Source organism: Panicum hallii, chromosome 7 (assembly GCF_002211085.1).
Source record: "Panicum hallii strain FIL2 chromosome 7, PHallii_v3.1, whole genome shotgun sequence".
NCBI classification, from domain to species: domain Eukaryota; kingdom Viridiplantae; phylum Streptophyta; class Magnoliopsida; order Poales; family Poaceae; genus Panicum; species Panicum hallii.
Window position 1 is genome coordinate 37,681,132 of NC_038048.1, and position 11,490 is coordinate 37,692,621.

The 11,490-nt window shown below is 49.1% G+C and overlaps 1 pseudogene; it reads right to left on the reverse strand.

The window, feature by feature from the left end:
* Window positions 1-2,273: 2,273 nt before the first annotated feature.
* Window positions 2,274-10,184, reverse strand: LOC112900740 (annotated as a pseudogene).
* Window positions 10,185-11,490: the final 1,306 nt, after the last annotated feature.

The window sequence follows — 11,490 nt, forward strand, 5'->3', positions numbered from 1 at the left end:
TTCACCTGTCTGTAGTATGAAAAAAAAGGCATGGGGGATTTGTGGAAGTAATTTCTGTTGGATGGTCATGGCATGCCAAATAGCTTGAATTCTTCAGATGATCTTGCGGTAAATGTAGCTTGGTTGAGTGCCAATGTTAACTAAATACTTTCTGCAATCGTTGCGATTTCATTATGTGTACTGAAATCTTGACAGTATAGATGCACACCCACTGACTTCATAAAGGAATAATTTTGTATTGATCTTGACAGTATAGACTAAAATGATAGCTCATGTGTATTTTTCGATTTAGGTTTACGATGGTATGGCTTCGAAAGCTTCGGCGTGAACGCAGGCAAGGGAGTTCCAGAGTGTATGACGACATATTGGTGGCGACCACCATTGCTCGTATCGGCACAGAGGAAGAAGAAAACAAACCTAACCCACGTCGGGGTTCAATTGTAGGACGCCGGATCATTGCACGAGATAGATACAGTGGGTATTTCCGTTTGATGGAGGACTATTTCGTTTCCAACTCGGTCTATGGTGAAAATTTGTTTTGCCGCCGGTTAGTGTCCCACTATTTGTTTACCTTCTCTCCATCCTTATCTTATTATGATTTCATTGTCTTCACAGGTTCCGAATGACAAAGAATATGTTTGAAGATATTAAGGACGCATGTGAGCAAGCAAACCCATACTTTAAATGGAGACAAAATGCTGCGGGAGTTTGGGGCTTGGCTCCGATACAAAAGGTAACTGCTGCTTTGCGCATGCTTGCATACGGAGGTCCAGCTGATAGCCTAGATGAGTACCTTTGGATGGGAGAAAGCACCATAATTGAGAGTGTCAACCAGTTTACATGGACCATTGTTGATCTATACGGTCCTAGGTACTTAAGGCAGCTAACAAGAGATGAAATACAAACATTATTGCAAGTTGCTGAAGCACGTGGATTTCCAGGGATGTTGGGTTTGATTGATTGTATGCATTGGGAGTGGAAAAATTGCTCTACCGCTTGGCATGGTCAATATAGAGGTCACTTTTAAAAAAAACCTACTCTTATTCTTGAGTCAGTTGCTAGCTATGATACATGGATATGGCATGCTTTTTTTGGACTTCCGGGATCATTGAACGACATCAATGTGCTGCATCGTTCACCAGTGTTTGACAATCTAGCAGCGGGTAATGCTCCGGAGGTTCAAATTAATGTAAACGGTAGGGAGTATAATATAGGCTACTATCTGGCAGATGGTATATATCCCCCATGGGCTACTTTGATCAATGATATTCAACAGCCCAGAACTAACAAGCACGGGGAATTTGCGAGCAGGCAAGCTGAATTTCGTAAAGATGTGGAACGGACTTTCGGTATTTTGCAAGGATGATATGGAATCATCAAAGGGCCAGCGAGGCTATGGGATCAGGTCGACCTAAAGTATATTGTAGACTGTATCGTCATACTACACAACATGGGTATCGAGTACGAGAGAGGATTGCCTCAGCTGCGGGCAACGGACTATGAAGGTGTGACAGATCCCAGATTGGGCGATGACAATACAAACGTGCCGAAGCTAGCATTGTTGATGGAGAACCACCGTAGGATCCAGAGCCGACAAGAAAATGAACAGTTGAAGCTTGATCTGATTGAGCATATTTGGAGCAAGTATGGAGATAGGGCCAACAATTAGTATGGAGTCCTGTATGGATTAATGTATCAGTTTTTGTATGGAGTCCTGTATGGATTAATGTATCAGTTTTTGTATGGAAATGAACAGTTGAAGCTTGATCTTATTTGCCATTCTGAATGGATTTTATTTGCATACAGGTTGCTGCCATATTGAAGTTTATACAGGTTGCTGAAATTTGCCCTATTGAACAGCATAATTCCTGAAAATAATTTGCCGTATTGAAGAAACATTTGTTTGAAACAACAACAGACAATGTACATGCCCAGATTCAGTTATAAAATACAAATAATAACAAACAAAATGCACCTCACAACATTGTTTTCACATAACTCTCACAGCCTCAAAATACAAGTTGCTGCCATATTGAATACAATCATACGTACAGCTGAAACCATATAGAAGCATAATTCTCATAAGCATAATTCTCAGAGCTGAAACCATTGTTCTCACAAGCATAATTCTCACAAATATTACAAACCATTGTTCTCACAAATACAAATATTACAAACCATTGTTCTCACACATACTAGATACATGGCTGTCATGGCTGTCAAGCAGCTATGACTTAACTAAAATAATACGGCTGTCATGGCTGTCATGGCTGTCAAGCATCTGAACCCTCGCCACTTGCAAGCGCCCTCGAGGCAATCTTCTTCTTCTTCGCAATATAGTAATCCCAGACCCATGGTGCCATCTTCTCCACATCAAGACTCATGACCTTATCTTCTTGTTCTTCCTTTTGCAGGTTTAAAATCTCAATTGCAATCTCCAGTTGTTTCTGCTGAATCGAAACATGTTGCTCCTGCAGGGCAAGCTTCCTCTCAGCCCGTGTAGCAATCTCCTGGGCTTCCTCAATGGTTGCAGCCTCTACTCTTGCATCGTACTTGGACCTATCTTCATGAATCTTTTGCAGCACGTCTATGTACGCTGAACTACTAGAAGAGGTGTCAGTAGGGGTAGTGCGCAGCCTTTTTGCCTTGTCTCTTCCAATGGGCCGGGTAGGAACAGTTGAACCCTCAGTCCCATCTTGGACACTAGCCCCCGGAGAACCTTGAGACACATCTTGGACACTAGCCTTCTTGGTGCCTTTCTGCCACTCCTTCGCTAACCAGTCATTCCATTTGCTTGAATGGCGAAGAATTAACCAGCAATGAATCAACTTGAATGGGTTCCAACGATACCGGCATACATTTGCAGAGCGTCCTTCACCTACACATATATAATATAAGGTTGCGCCGACACATGTATCACTTATGAACCATCGAAACTATTGAAAAATTACCTTGTCATCTTCACTTTTCCCACTCTGATTGCGCCTAACAATGTCACTATAGAAACCACAGAAGCAGGCGGTATCTTTTTAGATGTCTCCCCATCTATGTTGCAGAGAACTGAGAGACCTCACAGTAGGATTCCTAGTAACTTCATTGTAGTACTCAGTTATCCTTGTCCAATATGACTTGTAAGTTTGGTTCACCCCAACTGCAGCATCCTTTGACATGTTCAGGTAGGCAGAGCAGAGTGCCTCGTCTTCATCTTGAGCAAAATTCTTGGACCTCGAGGTAGTACCCTTCTTTTTTCCACCAGGAGCCGGCATACTTGCGGCCTCTGCCTCCTGAAACACAGGACCATCAATCATTCCAGAATGAAGCACCTCCTATATGCATATTCATAACCTGGTCAATGAGAACTATATACGACATACCTGGTCATTCGAAGGCACATCAAGCGGGGTGCCATTCATAGCAGTGACGTCAATGGTGGGTGTGTAATTTATTTCACCATTGTCCTGCCCCTGGGAACTAAATTCATTCCAGAATGATTCCATGACGATTCTACAAATGTAGTAGCACAAGATAAGTCATGTAAACTTAAGCAAATAAAATTTCTACAAAGTGCATCTCATGAGAGAAAACAGGAGTACATTTCCCAGCAACATTTATAGATACTTATGTACCCTATTTCAGTAACCAAAGTCTGTTCCAAAACACAAAACAAAGTCTGGACAGCAACTTAAGTGAAGAACATGGATAGAAATTATGTGAAGAACAGGGACAGCAACTTCTCTAAATTCAATACATGGACATGCATACTGAAATCAATACATTACAGGCATACTAAATTCAATACATGGACAGCAACTTCTCTAAGAAATACATTACAGGCATACTAAACATCGGCATAACAATAATTGTTCCAAAAATCTCATTTTGAGAGGGAAATCCCACGGTCAAAGCAGAGAGTAGCACCAAGCAACTCTATACGCCGATATAGCCATGAATTGGAAAACAAAATGGCCTAGATCTGAGAGGGAAATCCCTAGGTCAAGGGGGGAAGGGCAGAGCAGGGGCATGCATACTGGGTGGGGGTGGTTCTGGACCCGACGAAGAACCTCCCCTAGTAGGGCTTGGCCTCCGGAGCTTGGCAACCGTGTCATCGCCGTCGACCTCCTGCCGATATACAGGCTCGATGCGGTGCCTACAAGCCACGAAAACGCATGAAGAGAGGACGCAGTACACCGGGGAAGGGCGCAAATGCGGAGGAAGGAAGAAGAGACTGCACCACCGCTGAATCGAGTGGTGGCGGAGAGGGGGAAGACGAGCGAGAGAGAGTACCGTGGGGGAAGACGAGCGAGAGGAAGTCCCGTGACCGTTGGCTTGGAGCGATGGGGGAGAGAGAAACACTCGTAGAAATGGATGGCCACGGGGGCGCTCCGGGTTTTGGGGGAGATGTTTGGGTAACTGTTGGAGACGTGAACGATACCAAAATTCCTTTATTTTAGGAGAAAGGGTGGGACGGGGGATGTTGCCCAACAGACACACCGTTAATTTTTGAACTAAACTGAGAGGAACAAAGAGCACTCGTACTCAAACTTAGGCGGGCACGGAGGAGCTGTTCTTGTGCGGCGGCGGCGAGGAGGCACGGCCGATGTCCAATTGCAGGATGAATGCCTCCACCGCATTCGCGTATTGCATCATGCATCTCAGCTGGGTTTCTATCATATATTCATATGTTTGTAGTGTTGCCATGACTTGCTGGCTTGCTGCTCTGTCAAGAAAGGACAGGCTTGTACAGTCGGTGTGTGTTTGAGCCGCCGCGCCAGTCGTCATCCACAGAGAAACAGCGACCAACGGCGTGAAGCGCTCGCCGCCACCCCCCCCCCCACCTCTAATCCAGCTTGACCTGCAGCCCCTGCTTGTGGCAATGGATTAGGTGGCAGCAAGCCAGCAAGACTGAAACGGGATGAACCCGTACGACTCGCATCGTGAAATCGGGTGCGAAATGCTAGGCGTCTCTCTCATGCCACGGTGAAGGCGAAGGTGAAAGCGAAGGTGAAGACGGTGATGTCACCAGCGGACGAGACCGCGCCGGCGCGGCGAGGCCTTCAGCGGCATGGCATGTACAAGCGCGGCACCCGCGCATCTTTGTGCGCCGCGCGTAACGGAAATTTCCGGCCGGAACGGACGGTCCACGCGGCAGGACGGCCCCTCCCTCCCAGCACCGGCCAGCAACCGGCAGGCGGAGCGTCAGGATCGGCGGTAGCCACGGCAAACGGGAACCTGGGGTGGATAGTATTTTATTTACCGTCCATCCCTGGGTCACGTGAACCCTCGGATCGGCAACGAGCGGAAGGATCCGAGCCGGCCGTGACGATTGAGGGTCGTCGTGTGGACCAACAGAGCGCTAGGCTAGACTGGCGGCCCAACAACTAAGCCCAGGAAAAATTTTTACACTTTGATGGGAGCCTAGATCCGTGAGACTGCTGTAAACAACCTGTGGTGCCAGCATGGATGGCAGCAGGTCGAGCGGAGGGCGGCAAGCGTTAACGGGGCCTAGTGGAGTCCAAGGGCGCGAGCGGGACAGCGCGGACGAAGACATGGTCGAGCGACGCTGCAGCAGTGGCTCGAGGCAGTGGGACCCCGAGCTGCACCTGCAGCTGCGCGAGGCGGCGAGGTTCGACGCTCTGGCCGTATGTGTGCCACCCCGATGACGAGGTGATCGGCTAGGCGACCGAAGTCATCGTCGCGCGCTAGATGGCGGGCAGGGAGGAGCTCTTCTTCTGACGGCGGCGGCGAGGAGGCAATGTAAGGCCGTCGTTGAAGTGCAGGATGGATGCCTCCATCGCATTCGCGCACTGCATCATGCATCTCAGCTCTCTCTCTCTCTCTCTCTCTCTCTCTCTCTCTCTCTCTCATGCCACGGCAAAGGTGAAGGCGAAGGAAGTGGTACCGGCAGGCGAGAACCCTCATCACCATTTACAAATGCGGCGGCGCGCATCTTTGTTCGCCGCGCGTCACGTGAATGACCGGCCAGAACGGACCGTCCGTGCGGCGGGAGGGTCTCTCCCTCCCAGCACCAGCCATTGCCCAGCGGGCGGAGCGTCAGGATCGACGGTGGCCACGGCGAACAGGAACCGGGGGGAGGGGGGTAGATGGTATTTCATTTGCCGTCCACCCCTGAGGTCACAAGAATCGTCGGAGCGGCAACGAGCAGCAGGATCCGAGCCGACCGTGACGATTGGGGCCGCCTTGTGGGCTAACAGAGAGCTTGGCTAGACTGGCGGCCCAACAACTAAGCCGAGGTAATTTTGTTGCACCGGCCCAATTCTCATATCAGTCACGGCGCCGTCTCTCGTTCCCAACCTAATCGGTTTCGTCCCCGCACGGCCGCGGCGTCGACCTCACGGCGGCGGAGGCTCTACATGGGCGAGCCTTCAGAGCTCAACATTCAGAGTTCCATGTGCGATGCAACACCCCTTGTCCCGCGATCCCTGACCCTGGAGCTCCATGGGCGAGTCTTCAGAGCTCAAGATTCAGAGAGTTTCAGACCACGGGGTTCCTGTCCAATCGGCGGGCTGTGGCTCGATCGAGGCTGCTAGCTAGTGGTGGGAGAGGTCGCAGCTCCGTACACGTGCCGCGTGCGTGCGCTGGTGTTCATCTTCCTAGCTGGAGCCGTGGCCCGTGTGTGTCTGTTTTGACTGTATGCGCACGGCTTCTCTCATCCCTGAACGGAAATGACACAATGTTGGGCACACAAGTGAAGCCCACACTCAGACACACAGCCACACAGGTACCGGCAGTGCTCCAAGCACCCACGGCTCAAATGTTAGTCGCACTAGTGCACTACACACACATCAGAGTTTGCTTCCTTTTTATGATAGACTACACATCGACAGCAATTCGCAACAACATGCTGCTCGGTTAAACATGAGCTATTATTCGGGTGACTAGGCTGGGGAGGATCGGCCCTCAGGGTTCTAGGATCAATTTTTGCAGCAGATGCATCAGATTCTACTAGAAGGTCACAAGTTTCAGACTTGCCATATTTCTTTGACGGCAATTGGTAGGCTATGAAGAACGAGGATCTCCATCCAGCCTTTCTCGACACCATTCTCATCACATATGACTTTGTTTCTTCCAGTCTTATGCCATCTGATGTGCTCATCAAAAACATGGTTGCCATCACTAATCTTGCGACGCTTGCGGTGACCACAACCATATGCGTTTGATACTCTATGGAAGAAATGGAGGCTGCTACCATTCATCCTTACACCTACCAGAATAAAAGAAATGCATGCATTCATCAAATTAAGACAATTACTAATTTACTCAACAGAGGTATTAGTAAATTCGAAAATAAGAATCATGTACCGGGGAGATTTCTGGGATGTGTATAGCACACTCCTCCCTCCATCTCTTCTACAGTAGGTATAAATTCATCAATAAGTGCATGCAAATTCGAATTCAGCATGCCAGTTTTTCCTTGTAAAATGTTGAAGAAGTTCTAAATCTTTGTTTTTGAAAAACTAAAGAGTTCTAAATCTGACGGATCAAATTTGACACCAGCAGGAAGTGCTGGCCACACTAAAGAAACCTGCGAATCAAGATGTGAGGTATCAAAGAAAAACAAAGCCGTCCAGAATGTGAAACATGCCAGACAATGTTAATGAATCAAGCAAAAAGAAACTTATGTTCTGTTTGAAGCAAAATTTTCTTACAGCTATGGTTAGGCAAGTCATATGGCCAAGAAAGTGCAGGTGTGACAGTGAACCAATGACTAATCACCCCTCTGAAAATGAGCGGTGGGCTGTGGTTATTAGGCTTGGAACAGGGCGCCAAAAACCAAAGAATACATTGTCAGCTCATCAAGATATGGGTTCGTATTAATCATGACACTTATAGCATCGTGCCATTATGTTGCGTGAGAAGTCTACGAAGAGCAAATGACCTACACAAGAAAGTGTTCCTACAGCTCTACTATGTTGGATCAGAGTGCTTGTATGGAATGATATTTTATAAATTCAATGAGAGGCTATCAAACGACTGGGCAAGAAAATACACAAAGCAGTCATGACTCATAACAACCACACAAGTTAACTGAACTTTGCATTACTAGTGTCAATGCCACATTCGCAGTTGGGGCACTTGATATATGGTTCCGCAACCAATTCACCAAGTCGGAGACTGATCAACTGAGTGGCGTTTCTTATTTCCTTAACGAGTCCCACCCTAGTAATAATCCACGAACTCCAGAAAGGTACAACATCAATTCATGTTAGTATTTACGAAAGGAAGAACCTTACAGATGATAAATTTAAGCAAGGACCATTTAAAGAGAAAGGGTAAGTACAAGTGACGAAGTGTAGCAGACACATGATCAAAAGAACATTGGCAAATTAAGCAATGGGCGTAAGGAGATGATGGGTGATCTCACCTCTCTACCCTAAACATGTGGTCTACAGAGCACAACATAAAGGTTTAAATAAGAAGTCTAAATTGGAGAATGAAAATTTAGCAGTGTAAGAAGTAAGCACATTCTAGCACAATACAAATCACTACTGTCTATTCTTGTTTTTGAGTAGAAAATACTACTTACCTAAAGGACAAGGTATCTCTAACAATTTGATAGACAGCATAGCTTAGAGACTAGGTTAACCTGCAAATTAAGAAAATTTTTATAATTTGAAAATGAATGCGTAATGCTTGGTTCAATTATAGGACATCCACTGTTTTAACGCCGCATCATACGGCCAAGTTAACTATGCACCAAAATTACTGCCTTGTACTTTACTCCAATATAAAATCGTAGGAATGAGATCATTAACTGTCTAATTCTGACCACATTTTGCTGATCTCAACATCTGATTTGACCAAGGGGCACCCATGGTCACGAACCCTAGTGGCATGCTATCTTGGAGCTGCTGACTTCCCCAAATCACCGCTAATAGTGCCTACCAAAATGGAAGAGACAAACTGCACCATCTATCTCTGCTCATTCCTCCACGTGAACTGCATCTTTGTCAAGTGTGCCTGCCACAACAAACACACCAGGAGAAGAGCCTAAATAGAGCACTCTTTCACTTGACTTTACTAATCCGGTAGAGATCTTTTATGGTACATAATACCACCATTTAGTGGTATATAATATACAGGAGATCTAACCTTTCATTAGTTGGGTAATTTTGTAATTATTTTTCAGTTAGGAAGGGGAATTTTATAATTATTTTTTCAGTTATAAATGAAAATAAAGATACAGAATTAGAAACATAGTCCAAATAAAATGGATTTTTATGTCATTAATATTTTTTTCTCATGGTACCCTTATACTACATATACTATTTACGTTCACGATCAATACTACTTGACAGGTCCAGGGACCGAGGGTCTCCAGCGGGTTCACTACTCGTTGACCAGCCCGAGGCTGCGCTTGGAACAAGCGCCCGTCTGCATGAGGCGACAACATCATTTGGGCCGCCTCGGCCCACAACCCGACTAACAGCTCGGTCGGGATGACCAAGGTCCATGTCCCTGAAATGTAGGAGGCGGTCGGAGACCAGGTCCGTACCATGGCTACGACAGAAGATTCCGACCGAGCTCCACCTTACACTTGGCAACGTCCCCAACCGGCACGCCCGGTCGGGGGCCAGACCCTACGCTCCAGCGGGCCCCTGGGGTAGGTGCGGAGGATAAGGATGAGCTCCGGAGTCAACTTGTCGTACACAGCCAACCACCCCCTCCAAGAGGGTCACAGTCCCCTCTGTTGTGGTAGCAGGCCGCCACTATTCTACGTGCCCGTCCTCGCGAAGGGACGGGGTGTAATGTCATCATGATACAGTGGGCACGCCCCCGTCGCGATGGAGTGACCGGGCGTGGTGCCAGGGACAGGGCGTGACAAACAAACCGTACCTATCGACGTCCCTACGACCTCCGACCGACGGAGCATGACACGCAGGGACAAGACAAGACGCTCGCCCCACGATGCAGGACTTGGACGGTGATGGGCAGACCCGACTGACGAAGCTGACGACCCTGACCGGCGAGGTCGGAATCCTTACACCCTTAGTTTCCCTATAAAGAAGAACCCCCCTTGGACTATAAAAGGGAGGGTCCTCCGTCGAGGACACGAGCAGATTACGCACAACATCTTCCATTGCACTGCGCTCACCGTGCGGCCTGTCCATGTTTGGCCTCACGAACGCCGTAGGTGTATACGCCAGGGAGCTCCCGAGAGCCATGCCACTACCCTCGCTCGCGATCAAGTTCGTGAGCATGACAGGGTACGGCCCGGCCTCATTCCACGATCTCTTCTCTGACGATGACCTCCTTAATGAGGGTTCCAGCATTGGCGACGTGTCGTTCCCTAGCTGCCCCAAGCTGCGGGAATGCGCCATGTCGGACGTGCAGGGGCGACAACCAATCCCGGTGGAAACCGAGGACACGCACACCCTGCCAGACCTGCGTGCGCAGGCCTTGGCCAACACCTAGGCGCACAGTGAGGACCTACGCCAGCGGCAGCAGCACCAGCCGCCGCCCGCGTCGGTGCACCCTCGACGCGACTCCAAGCCGAATGCTCATAACATTGCAGGCGGCGCGCAGGTGTGCGCCAGTCAAGTCCAGCAGGCCATTGTCGCGGACGCCAACGGCCCCCCATAGTTTGAGTGGGCCGGGCAGAACATCGCCATCGCAGCGATGCTCCTATGCAACCTACTCGGGCCTGTAGACCCTCAACAGCAGGAGCTCCACCGCAATATCCGGACGTTGGTGGAGCGTGCCGCTGTACAGCAGGCAGAAAGCTCCGCGTCACGCCACCGGTGTGCGGCAACCTGCCCATTCGGGGGGGGGGAGGGGGGGTAGGCTCGCCGCAGCCAAACCCCTCAGTCCACCAGCAGCAAGGGCGTCCACCCCGGACGGGTCGCGACGCCGCGGCTGCGCCTCACTCCAATCCGGCGCCCGCCTCGCAGCGTCCGCCAGTGCGTAGCTGGCTCGGGCCCAACTACGACGCGTGCAGCATCATTCACTCGCGGTAGCTGGCCCGCCACAACGCCGATGTCCACCGTGCGACAGCGGATGCGACCGATTCCCACCAACCCAAGGGTAGTACGAGGAGGCCCCCAGACGATGTGGCCGACCGTGCGATCAGGACAACAATCGGAGCCCCAGCTGTCGGGTTTTATCCGCCTGCCCACCGCGGGGTATACCCAAGGTGGTAGGTTTTGGGTTGGGATGCGCCGAGATCAGGAACTCGAAGGTGCAGACAACACAAGATTTAGACAGGTTCAGGCTGCAATATGCGTAATGCTCTACGTCCTGTATGATGGTTTGTATTGCCTTGATGTTGATCGGGTGATCTTATATTTTGAAGGGGTCCCTGCCTGCCCTTATATATCCGGGGGGACAGGGTTACATGAATCCTAGTCCGATACTAGATTAGGAATCGTACTCAAGTACAACTCGAGTAGTTTCCTTCTATATCGACCAGTTCTACTCCGCATGCGGGTAGAATACAACATAAATAAGGTACAGGACACGTCCTATCCCCTT